This window comes from Dermacentor andersoni, chromosome 4 (assembly GCF_023375885.2).
Source record: "Dermacentor andersoni chromosome 4, qqDerAnde1_hic_scaffold, whole genome shotgun sequence".
Taxonomy (NCBI): domain Eukaryota; kingdom Metazoa; phylum Arthropoda; class Arachnida; order Ixodida; family Ixodidae; genus Dermacentor; species Dermacentor andersoni.
Genome location: NC_092817.1, coordinates 224,402,572 through 224,414,433, shown reverse-complemented (window position 1 = coordinate 224,414,433; position 11,862 = coordinate 224,402,572). Strand labels below are relative to the sequence as shown.

Genomic DNA, 11,862 nt, shown 5'->3' with positions numbered 1-11,862 from the left:
ATCCATCACATAAATTACTGAAAGAGTATTTCAATTACTCGAAGTAATCCAACTGTTGTCGTGTTTGCTGATATGCATGATATGCTGAAATTCATCACATCCATGCCTTGCACTCTTTCAGGTTCTAGCAGAGCACCTAGAGAACCGAGCCCTTGATGAACCTGTTCCACTACCCTGACCAATCGAAGAGTTTGAAGCAGCCAGTGTGACACAGGCAGATAATGTTGAAGAGCTTGAAGTAGCCAAACGCGGCACTTATGTTCGCGATCGTGTATCAACAAGCAATAAACCACGGAACTTTGACAAGCAGCGGCAAGGTGCTTGACATCGCGTAATTCCACCCGTGTTTACAATCTAATGAGAAGCTAGTGCTTCGGCATTCTTCCAGCAGCAAGTTCCCAGTGACACTTTAGCGCATTTTTTCTCTCGTCATTGGAACGTGCAGCTACATGAAAGAAAAAAAAAAAAAACATGCGTACCAGCTAAGATTTCCAACGCGCGAGAAGGTGCACACATCGCTCTCGCTGTTGGCACACTCAACATCGTCGTTGCAGCCGTCGTTTTCCGTATCGGCTGTCGGTTCGAACATGTACGGCGAGAACAAGCTGTCTGAGACAGCGAGAACGTTCTATAATGCTTACAACTCAGCCATAGAATAAAGAACAACTTTGACTCATCTATGAAGCCCGAACAGAACAGCGTGCTACGCTCTGAAACGGCGGCGCCGACCGCCGACTGCCGCGAATGACGTCACAGCGGCGCCGACCAATCACGGGCAAGAGCGGCGTTCGCGCGATGCCCTGAGGCGCTGGTGCGCGTTTTCTTGGAAAAACAGCCGCTTGCGTTTGTTTCCGCCCTTTTTGAACCAGATATTCGTGTTCAGGGGACTCAAAACTGTAGAATGCCGCAGAGAACTCATTTTTTTTTCGAAAAGTGTTTCAGCTTCCCTTTACCGGCCGCGATAAATCCCGATCTGACTGCTGCGCAGAAAGAAGACCTTTTGGTACACTTGCAAAAACACAGCGCCGTATTTGACGTTAACTCCGTGCTTCTGGGGCGCACTTCCGTCGCAGTGCATCGCATCGAAACCGAAGGAAGTTCGATTGTATGCCGCCGCCCGTATCGCGTGTTTTCCTCAGAACGGAAAATCATTGCGGATAACGTTGATGACATGCTGAAACGGGACATCATTCGCCCATCGTAAGTTCTTGGTCGTCTCCTGTTGCCTTGGTTCGCAAGAAAGACGGCTCTGTACAATTTTGCGTCGATTATCGAGCCCTTAATAAGATCACGCGCAAAGACGTATTGCAGCGAAGACTGGCGCGCCCTATGGACGCACTATCATCATCGGCCCGCCGATGAAGAGGGGCTAGCGCTCTCGGTGTCTGACGCTCGGCTGAGACGGTCGCGTTCCTGACTGCTCAATATACCGCATTACATATTTGGTGGATGTGCCGGGGTAGTACTTCCCCAACCATCCTGGAACTACGTAATCGGACACTGCCAGCCATCATGCCTGACGACGCCAGCCAAACACCTCCGGCATCACCAACATTGACTTGTCCTGGCTCAGTGCGTCAACGCGATCCTCCGATCTTCAGCGGTTCCGACGAATACGACGTAGAAGATTGGCTATCGACATATGAGCGGGTGAGTGCCCTCAATAAATGGGACGATGCTGCGAAGCTCAGTTACGTGAACTTCTATCTCACGGGGGTCGGTAGCGTGTGGTACCACAACCACGAATACGACCTCAGTATCTGGCCAGATTTCAAGGCGCGTATTACGCAAGTCTTCGGTCGCCCAGAGGTGCGGAAGCTCCGTGCCGAAGAGCGCTTGCGCAGCCGTTCCAAACAACCCGGTGAAAACTTCACCAAGTACATAGAAGAACTTGTGGGCCTTTGCAAGTGCGTCGATCCATCGATGACTGAGTCTGACAAGGTCCGTCACGTAATGAAGGGCATCGAAGACGACGCATTCCTAATGCCCCTCTCAAAAAGCCCGCGGACCGTGGTCGAAGTCGCTGAACTTTGTCAAAGCTACGACGAACTCAGGAGGCAACGTCTACTCACTCGACGTGCTTCGGTCCCCGATACTTCAATTGCAAGTTTAGCCGCTGTGACTAACAGCGACAATTTGCTGGGCGAAATCAAGGAATTTATACACTCTGAAGTCGCCCGCCAGCTATCCCTACTCACCGCCGTCCCAGGGCCTACGCCGACCTTGGCTCCTACGTTGCGCCAGATGCTCCAGGAACAAGTGTCCGAAGCTATTCAGTCCCCTGGTGCAACGGCACCATTGCCTGTACCTCTATGCTACGCCGAGGTTGCAGCACGACCACCTCCACCGAATTTTTCAGCACCACCGTTTGCAGCACCGCCACGTCCAGTCCCTCCAGCGTACACCACCAGATCACCAGCCAGCACGGGACCCTGGCGTACAACCGACAATCGCCCCGTGTGCTTTTCTGTGGAATCCCTAGTCACGTGACACGGCACTGTCGCTGTCGCTTATGGCTTCAAGCTAATGACCAACCAGTCCGCTCCTACGCTTCGCCAGCTTCGTCCTTCTCGCCACCAAATGACTCGCACTTGCCGTCTACGAGCAACATCATTCCTTCTGCCCGTGATCGTCGCTCGCTATCCCCTCGTCGACGCTCACTTCCCTCCATGCGGCGGCGTCCGGCCCCATCGGAGCAGGAAAACTAGCTACCGCAGTTAAAGAGGCGAGAACTGCGTTCCAGTCGAACCACACAAAGCCTCGCTCTCTTCCGATGAACGTAATCGAGGTATCCATAGAGAGAGAGAGAGAGAGAGAAACAACTTTTTTACTGAGCCCTTAGTGACGGTTGGTGCGCGCTGGCACCAGGTGGGGTGAAACCTTCTTCTCAGGTCCCATATGTGTCCAGCAGTTCCTGGCCTCTAGCCGCCAGCGCGAGCTGGGTCGGTAGGTCGGGGCTGGACAACAAGGTCTCCCATCGCTCGGGGGGTTGGGGCTCTCTGTAAGGATGTGTGCTAGAGTGCCTTTTGACCGTCTGCAAAAAGGGCATGAAGCGTCATGCTCTGTTGAAAACATCTTGTGCAAGAGCACGGGATGCGCTAGCGACCCCGCTTGCGTGCGTCGCACGATTGTTTGCTGCATTCGGCAGAGTTGCGGATGCGGACGGGGAAGCCTACATCTGCCGCTTCTGTACATTTGCGTGATTTCTTTGTAGCTTGTCACGGGGTGCGGTAGCTCTGGCTCGTCCTCGGCTCGGATTGACAGTTCTCGGGCATAGTGGTCGGCGAGTGTGTTGCCTTCCACTTGCGAGTGAGCCGGGACCCACACGAGCTCAACGGCCCGTCCCGGTGGTTTGCATTTGGTGAGGATCGCTAGTGCCGCGGGAGAGATGTTCCCCCTGCGGTAGCTTGCGTAGGCGGTCTGGGAGTCTGTGACCACGGTCCTCACTCCCGGTTGTGCGAGTGCGAGGGCCACGGCCACTTCTGCTTCGGCTGTATTCGTCGTCCGTATCAACGCGCCTGTGACCAGTTTATCGATGGTGGTGACGACCGCCGTTGCTCTGGTTCCGTGCTTGGGAAGCGAAGCGTCCGCGTAGAGGACCTCGGGGTCCTCTTCCAGCTGTCGAGCCAGTGACTTGGCCCGCGCAGAGCGTCTCTCGTTGTTCCTCCCCGGCTGCCTGTTCCGGGGGAGGGGCTTGGTCTTAATAATGTCTCTCCACGTCGTGGGGAGCGGCTCCGTTGTCGGTTGCTGTTCAATTTGCCATCCAATCTTGCGTAGGACGGCCCGACCGTGCTCTGTCCGGCTCAGCCTTACTCTCTGGTGGGATAGGTGTGCTTCCACCAGCTCTTCCACCGTGTTGTGGGCACCCATTTCCAGCAGCTTTTGCGTTGACGAGTAGACTGGGATGCCCATGGCGAGTTTGACTGCTTTTCTTATCGTCGTGTTCAGCGTCTCGCGGTTCACCTTCGCAAGCTGGATGTACGGGGCGGAGTACGTTACGCGTGACACGACGAATGCCTGCACCAGGCGCAGTGCGTCTTCTTCTTTGATTCCTCTGTTCCGGTTGGTGACTCTCCGGATCATGCTCAGGACTTGCTCTGATGTGGTCTTGATTTTGCTGACGGCTGCGTGCGCCTTGCCGTCGCTGCGCAACAGCAGGCCCAGTATCCGGATCTGCTGCGTTGGTTTGATCTCTGTGCCGTCGATGGTGATGATTATGTTCGGCGGCGGCTCTTTCTTTGGTCTTTCGGGCTGTACCATGAGCAGCTCCGATTTCTGTGGAGCGCAGCTCAGGCCGCAGGTGGTGGCATACTCGTGGACGGTCGTTGCCGCTCTCTGCAGGGCTTCCTCCGCCCAGGCATTGGACCCCGCGCGATTCGTCCACACCGTTATATCGTCGGCATAGAACGCGTGGTCCACGCCCTCGATCTGATTGAGTAGTTCGGGCAGAGGCAGGAGTGCTAGGTTGAAAAGCAGAGGCGACAGGACAGACCCCTGTCGGGTACCCCTGTCTCCGAGCTCCACAGGCTCTGACCGTTCATTTCCTATCCGGATAGTTGCTGTTCTATTTGTTAGGAAATCTTTAATATAGCCGTAGGTCTTGCGGCCACACCCCGTTTTGCGCAGGTTCTCGAGCACGCTGGCGTGGGACACGTTGTCGAAGGCCCCTTTGAGCTCCAAAGCCAGTATACCCCGGGGAGCGTGCCTCGTTGCTCTTTTAATCATTAGTTCGTGTAATTGGATCAGGACGTCTTGGGTGCTCAGGTGCTGGTGGAATCCATACATGGTCGCCGGCATCTGATTTGTCTCGTCCAGGTGTGCTTGGTCTTTTGAGAACCATGCGTTCCATGACCTTGCCCACACAGGACGTGAGCGAGATAGGGCGCATGTTATCGATCGTCAGAGGTTTGTCGGGTTTAGGTATGAACGGTACCTCGGCCTCTTTCCATTCTGCGGGCAACTACGAGCTTTCCCAGGTTCTGTTGATGTGACCCAGGAGCCCGCGTGCCGCCGCATCACTCATGTTATTGAGCAGCTTGTATGCAATGGCGTCCGTTCCGTGTGCGCTCGTCTTATTACTCTCGTCTATGGCTGTTAATAACTCCGTGATGGTGAACGGTTCATCCAATGCCGGATTTTCCGGTCCCCCGTACTCCTCCGGTATCGGAAATCACCCTCTCTCCGTCTTGAGGTAGATCGCCTTGAGGTCTTCAATGAGCCTTTGGCCGTTGCCATCGTAAGCGTTCAGAACTTTGGTGAGGTTGCGGTTGGTAGCGGTCTTGCTGCTCAACGGGTCGATCAGGTGTCTGAGCAGGCACCAGGTCTTGCGCGTCGACAGCTTTCCCTGCAGCCCGTCGCACGTACTCATCCAGTTCTCTCGGCACAGCTTGGTCGGTATTCAGCGATCTGTTTGTTGAGGAGCGCGATGGGTTTGACGAGCTTCTTGTTTCGTCGTTGACGCTTCCATCTTCGCGTGAGCGAGTGCCGCGCCTCCCACATGTGTGCTAGTTTGGCGTCGACGAAGGGCATCTGCATCGTTGTCACAACTTCTTGAGTAAATCTGTCGAGCGCGATCTTTTGTTCTCGCGCCCATACTGCGTACGTTTGATGTCTGCCCTCCTCCGCGTTTTCTCTGGAGGTCTCGTTTTCTTCGTCCGTGTGCTTGCGCATTCGGTCCCAGTCGGTGATCCGGGCTTTACCGAGGGCTGCCCGGTACTTTGGTCCCTTTATCGTTACACTTATGATGCTGTGGTCGGAGCCCAGGTCTACGTCTTCGTTCCGCCAGGCCACTTCTAGGGAGCCCGCCATCCACGACAGTTCCGGGGTGGTGTCCCTGTTGACGCTGTTTCCCTTTCGGGTGACGACGCCCGGTTCATTAAGGAGCGCCATTTCTTGGTCCTCCATTGCCTTTGCTAGAGCCTTGCCTCGTTTAGATTGGCATTTGTAACCCCATGTAGTGTGAGGGGCGTTGAAGTCCCCTAGGACCAGGAGCGGCCTGTTCCCCGCCAACCTCTTCGCCTGGCTCACTGTTGTTTCAAAGTCGTACTGCCTTTGTGACGGCCTGCAGTATGCGCTCATCACAAACCTCGACCAGCGTGTGTTCGCAGCCCTTTTGCGCCGTGAGGTGCTGGGTGGGTGCGCACCAGTAACGCCGTCCCGCCCTCCGTCGGATCCGTGTAGGTCACGTAACCCGGCAGTCTGGGTTTGCCGTGTGTCTCTTGTAACGCGATCATATCCGGTTTCTGGTCGAGCCCATCTATGTGAAATTGTAACTCGGCTTCCTTGGTGCGGATGCACCTGCAAGGAATAGAAGAGCGGACACTCCCATAGAGCACAGCGGCCGAATTGACTGCAGCGCACCAATCCGTGGATGTTAAAACCTGAAGGACACTTCCGGTTTCGGTTTTGTGCGCGCGCGTTTTGAATACTAGCTGGTGCGCGTCATGCCGGCTCCGCTTTTCTTATTTTTTGCTTTTGCATCAAATATTTATTTATATACTTATTTTTTATTTATTAAATATTTATTTACAAATCATTTTATTAAGTAAAATTGATTGCGAACGACCTTCACAAGCCTCCATTGAATATGTGCCACGTGCAATTTCATAAAGACGCAAGACACCTTGTGAAATGAGGAAAAATTTACGTTTATTTTATTCCTTGTAAATGCTCGTCGCGGGCTTTTTGTGCATTCATCCAGCGTTGTGGCACCAGGTAAGCAGCAGTAGTTTCCGCAGGAAGCTCCACCAGACGACGTGAGCTGAAAAAAATTACAAGTGTTATTTTGGTGTTAACATGCAAGAATAATTCCTGTAGAGGCGAAGCGTGCGAAAGTGGGCGGCATTACAAACAAAAGCAGTTTGTATTTACACACACGGCGTAGAAAATACGCGACTCATGCAAGCAATACCGTACATAGCAAAAACACATTCTGATTCCAAGTATTCCCCTCTTCCCAATACTTATTTCCTGCACTTTAATAGCACCAATGCGCGGGCAACGGCGCGTTTCGCGAACTTGGCTACAACCGACGCGATAGTACGCTACGAATACACAGAGGTGGCCACAACACAGGCTCTCAACCAGAGCATGCTGGACGCTCGCAGAATTCCTTCTACTCGCACTCAAGACAAAATGCGTGGGTGCCGTTCAGAAGACAGAATTTTCGAGTCACTAGTTCCTGGCGTTTGAGCTCCTCGGCTTATCTCTTGTGCGTTCTGCAGGCGCAAGCAACGCACTCCTGTGTTATCACTCTTGACGATTGCTCGTCGCGTTTTCGACAAGCGTGGGTACCGAAAGAAGGCTTAAATTGTTGCGGGGACATAAAAATTGCCACAAACTTGTCGCAGTAAGATTCAGTATGCGCCAAACTGTCACCACGGCCGAGCTGCTTTTCGCTGCGTCACAACAGGCGCGGCGAGCGGGCCTCATAACATAAAAGTATCGAAAATAATTTTCAACAATGTTGGGCGTCGAGAAAGGAAAGCGCCATGAACTTGTCAGTGCATTAAAGCGCGAAACCGCGCACCACGGCCGAGCTGATTTTTGCTAACCGAGTCGCAGCGCCAGGCGCGCCCACTGCGCTCGAAAGGTAGCCCAAAAAGCAATGAAATTAGTTTCAATAATGTTGGCAGTCAGAGAAAGCGCCAAAACATGTCGCAGTAAAATTCAGTACACGCGAAATTGCGTCACAGCACCCTGTGCGACTAGCGTGCCCAAAAACTACCGAAATTTGTTAAAGTAATATTGGGGCTTATAGGAAGCGTCGCAAACATCTCCCAGTACGATTCATTAATTCAAATTAACTGCTCCACGACGGCCACGCTGTTTTTCGTTAACTGCGTCACAATCTAGCCTAGGTGCCGGGCAGTAAGCCTAATTGCTTGAAGTGCGTCGCAGACTGTCGAACAAAGTTTCTCACCTTACCGTAGTCCAATAGTGCAGTGCTGCCATGTCGAAGTTCCGAATGAACGCAATAATTCGCCGGGAGGCCACCAAACCAGGCTAAATCCCCAAATAGAAAAACAGGCAGACGGGTGCCCGAACAGTCCAACGCTCAGATGCGCGGCCGGTCTCTCTCGCTTCGGCGGTGTGTCTGACGAATGACGCAAACATCTGGCTCGTCATTCGCCGGTTCGCCTGTCGCTAGGCAACGGAAGTAAGCCGCAAAGTTTAATCTAATTTATACGCAGGTATATTTAATTTTTCCGGGAAAGAATAAAAAAAAATAAAACAATTTCTGTTAATCTCATTTCACATTCTTCTTTTTTTCGATGCTCGCGGCCCAAATTCGTCGGTGTTAATACGATAGCGTGACGTGTTTCCTGTTGACAATTTTCGCCGAGTGTCCGCTCTTGTTCTTTCCCTTTCTCTATGCTCGCGCGATAACCTTGAAATCGCGCTCGACTGTACACACGCAAATGCGCCACACGGCCGAGCCGGTTTTCGCTTACTGCGTCAATAAGCCGGGCGCGGCAAGCGTGCCCAAAAACTACCGAAATAAGTTACAGTAATGTTGGGGCTCATAGGAAGCGTCGCAAACATCTCCCAGGACGAGGCATTAACTGAACTTAACTGCGCCAGGACGGCGGAGCTGTTTTTCGCTAACTGCGCCACTCGAACTAAGCCTAAATGTGCTTAAAATGCGCCGCACACTGTCAAACACAATTTCTCACCTTGCCGTAGTGCAGCGGTGCCATGTCGAAATGCAGACGATACGCAAGAAAAGCATAGAGAAGGCCGGGAGCCCAATAAACATGGGCTATATCCAAAACAGACGGGTCGCCGAGCACGCGAGCTTCGCACGTACGACCGGCCTCGCTCACTCCTGCGGCTTGTCTGGCGCATGACGTATGTACGCGCGTCTGGCGTGGCGCTAGCTTGTTGCTAGGCAACGCAACAAAAAGTTGCAAAGTATAAGTTCATTTACACGCAAAACTTTTTCACTTTTAGTGGGAAGCATAGAGTTTCATATTAGTATACCTAGAGGGAAATCTGGCGCTGCGATCGTTCAACCATCATGGGAATGACGGGAAGTACAGGCTTCGGATTGGCGTTCTATTGACTGGCGAACTAGTCTACAAGCATTTTTTTTGGCAGTTTTGGTTTAGCTTCAAGCGCACTTGCTGTAACCTGCAGTGGGACAGTGCAACGCAAAGCTCTCTGCCTTTGTTATGTAGCTCGAAGTGGCGAGAGCGCGCTGGGCCAGCGACTGGGACGATGTTTTTGTCGCGGTGTGGCGTCGAAGCCCTGACGACAAAGCGACGGCATCGTAAACGTTGAAAGGACATGTTTTGAGCGTTTGGACCTTGGTTTGTTAAGTGTGTTAGGTTGGCACTGTACCGTTACGTGCTTTATGAAACTTCAGAATATGAAAAAGAAGGCACTACTGATACAAGACATATACAGTTGTACTTCTAGTGGCATGACAATGAAATTTTATTGAGGGCTTCGTTATGCATTCCTCGTTTATGTGCTCATTGAAATGCGTGTCTTAGGTCTTTGAGAACACAAACTTACTTGTGGTAGGAAATGTTGCTGCTTCCTGGCTGTAGTCTAGTGTCGCAAAATGGGTAAGTGCAAAGCCACGCCATAACGCTTCGGAAGCGGTACGTCAATATACAATATGATGAAGCATATTGGTAGGAGGCCACTAGCGTCCTAGGTAGCACTGCAGCAGATGTGCTTAAAAGTATGTGAAGACGTTCAGCAATCGTGACAGCCGACGCAGCCTTTCGAAAGAGCGAGAGAGAGTTAGCAAGTGCCTGTCGTCTGCGAGAAAAGTCTCGCGTTTGCAGCGAGCAGGCCTCGTAGCAGACGACACTTGTAGCATTCCACTCAAGGGCGCAACACTTTCTCACAATACAACATTTTTATTTCCATAAATACTTGATGAGCATTTTTATATAAGTACATGCACGATTGTTATTGCTGTTGCAAAAATAAATAAATAATTATTCTTTGTGGTTAAATCGGGAACAGAATCGCACAAGTATGCATACCCTGGTGTTTCCTGGTGATAAACCATAGTAAACCATGCTTCCATCTCAAAGTCATACAAAGTTTATGTAGCGTCTTGTACATTATATCACATACTACAGAAATAAAATGACATTTTACGCGATAATATTTGAGTATAGCTTTGTTTACTGCGCCACAAGCAAACGTCACTAGTCTAAAGATCGAAGTCAATCCGAAGCCTGTACTTCCCATCATTCCCATGTAGGTTGAGGCAGCGCTCATGAGAACCCCCGTAGACACTAGCGCCACATTTCCCTCTAGGTATTTATTTAGAAACTCTATGGTGGGAAGGAATAAAAATAAATAAAACGCTGTCTGGAAGTTTATTTCACATTTTTTTTTTCTGATGCTCGCGTCAACTAACGGATGTTGTTGAAACTAGGCGTGACGTGTTTCCTGGTGCCAGTTTTTGAAGAGTGTCCTCTCTTGTTGAACTTCTTTCTCTATAGTAGAACTTGGTAGAAGCCACGCGGGTCCCAACGATTAGTCTGGAACATTCGGCGATTGATGTATAAAAGCCGACGCGCTTGACCCGCTGATCAGATTTTCGACGATCGCCGAGCGTGTTCGCCGCTATCGTTGTGCTATAAGTGTAGCCTGTTTTGTGGGCACAGGTTCGCCCAATAAAAGTTAGTTTTGTCGTTCACAGAATTGCTACTGTGTTATTCAACGTCACCACCACCTGACAATATGGACGAGCGGAAAATTACAAGAAAATGTGAAAGCCACTCGGCATAGCGACGAAGAAAAGCATTAGAAATGCCGTCTGGACCACATGTCTTTTTTGTGTTTAGATTCAAGAGCATAGAAAATATACCCTCGTATGTTATAAAATCAGAATTTACGTTTTCTACATCTTCAGCAATGACCGGAGAGCTGATTAGACTCAGAGAAGATAGAATGGAAGTAATGATTTAATTTGGATGCCTGGTGTTGCTTATCTTGAATTTTCTGACCATCAATCTTTAGGTGGTCAAGAGCTTGCCTCTTCTTATAGTTCAAATGTCGCCAAAATTTTTCAGGGTCAGTGTTAAGAAACTGGGTGAGCGTGTGGGAGCAGTAAACCTGCCTACCTGCTCGAATTTTTTAGTGAGTGTTTGTTTTAGCTCGTCGAATACTGGGCCAGATTTTTTTTTTTGCCTTCGGAATCTTTTTACTTTTCTAACGAGGTGGATTATATCTCGATTGATCTAAGGATTATTTTGGTGCACCTTCCTCATTTTACTAGGGATGAAGTTATCAATACAGAAGTGGCAAATGGATTTCAGCTTTAGCCATAGGTAGTCAACATCATCGCCAGAGAAGTCTTGCAGTGCTAGTTTAACGTAATCGATAACGGACTCGTCATTTGCTTTAGTATAATTTTCGACGGATTTGCATTCTTTAAGAGCGTTATTGTTTGAAGTATTTGTTCGACATGTTAAGCACATAAGCCGATGATCTGATATGCCTTCCTCAACGGTTATGTCAACGTCTCGAAGAGATCTGCTGTGAAAAACCAGATCAAGAATAGAGGAAGCAGATCCCTGCACCCGTGTTGGAACGTGAACTGCTTGATCGAGATCGCAAGCTAACCTTGTGTCGAAAATAATTTGGTCCGCTAGAGTAGGTGACGAAAGTTTCTTCCAATTTATGCTGGAAAGGTTGAAATCGCCAGCCACTATTATGGTCTTTCTGCAATATTTGGCAATATGTTCATGAAGTTTGGTTAGGAAATCCGACGTGTCACATGGCGGACGGTAAACTGCTACAAGGTTAAACAAGAACTCGTACAAATTGATCTGTAGGAACAAACTTTCATGATGATCAATTTGTTCTAGTAACGATACAGATGTGTTTTTG

General features: G+C 50.4%; 1 long non-coding RNA gene across 1 annotated transcript; it reads right to left on the bottom strand.

Annotated features, from left to right (window-relative positions):
• Positions 1-6,623: 6,623 nt before the first annotated feature.
• On the bottom strand, positions 6,624-8,667 carry LOC129386700 (uncharacterized). Its single transcript, XR_008614000.1, has 2 exons — positions 7,922-8,667; positions 6,624-6,760 (listed from the first exon to the last, which is right to left on the bottom strand). It is a non-coding gene; the product is annotated as an uncharacterized lncRNA (long non-coding RNA).
• Between the last annotated feature and the right edge of the window lie 3,195 nt (positions 8,668-11,862).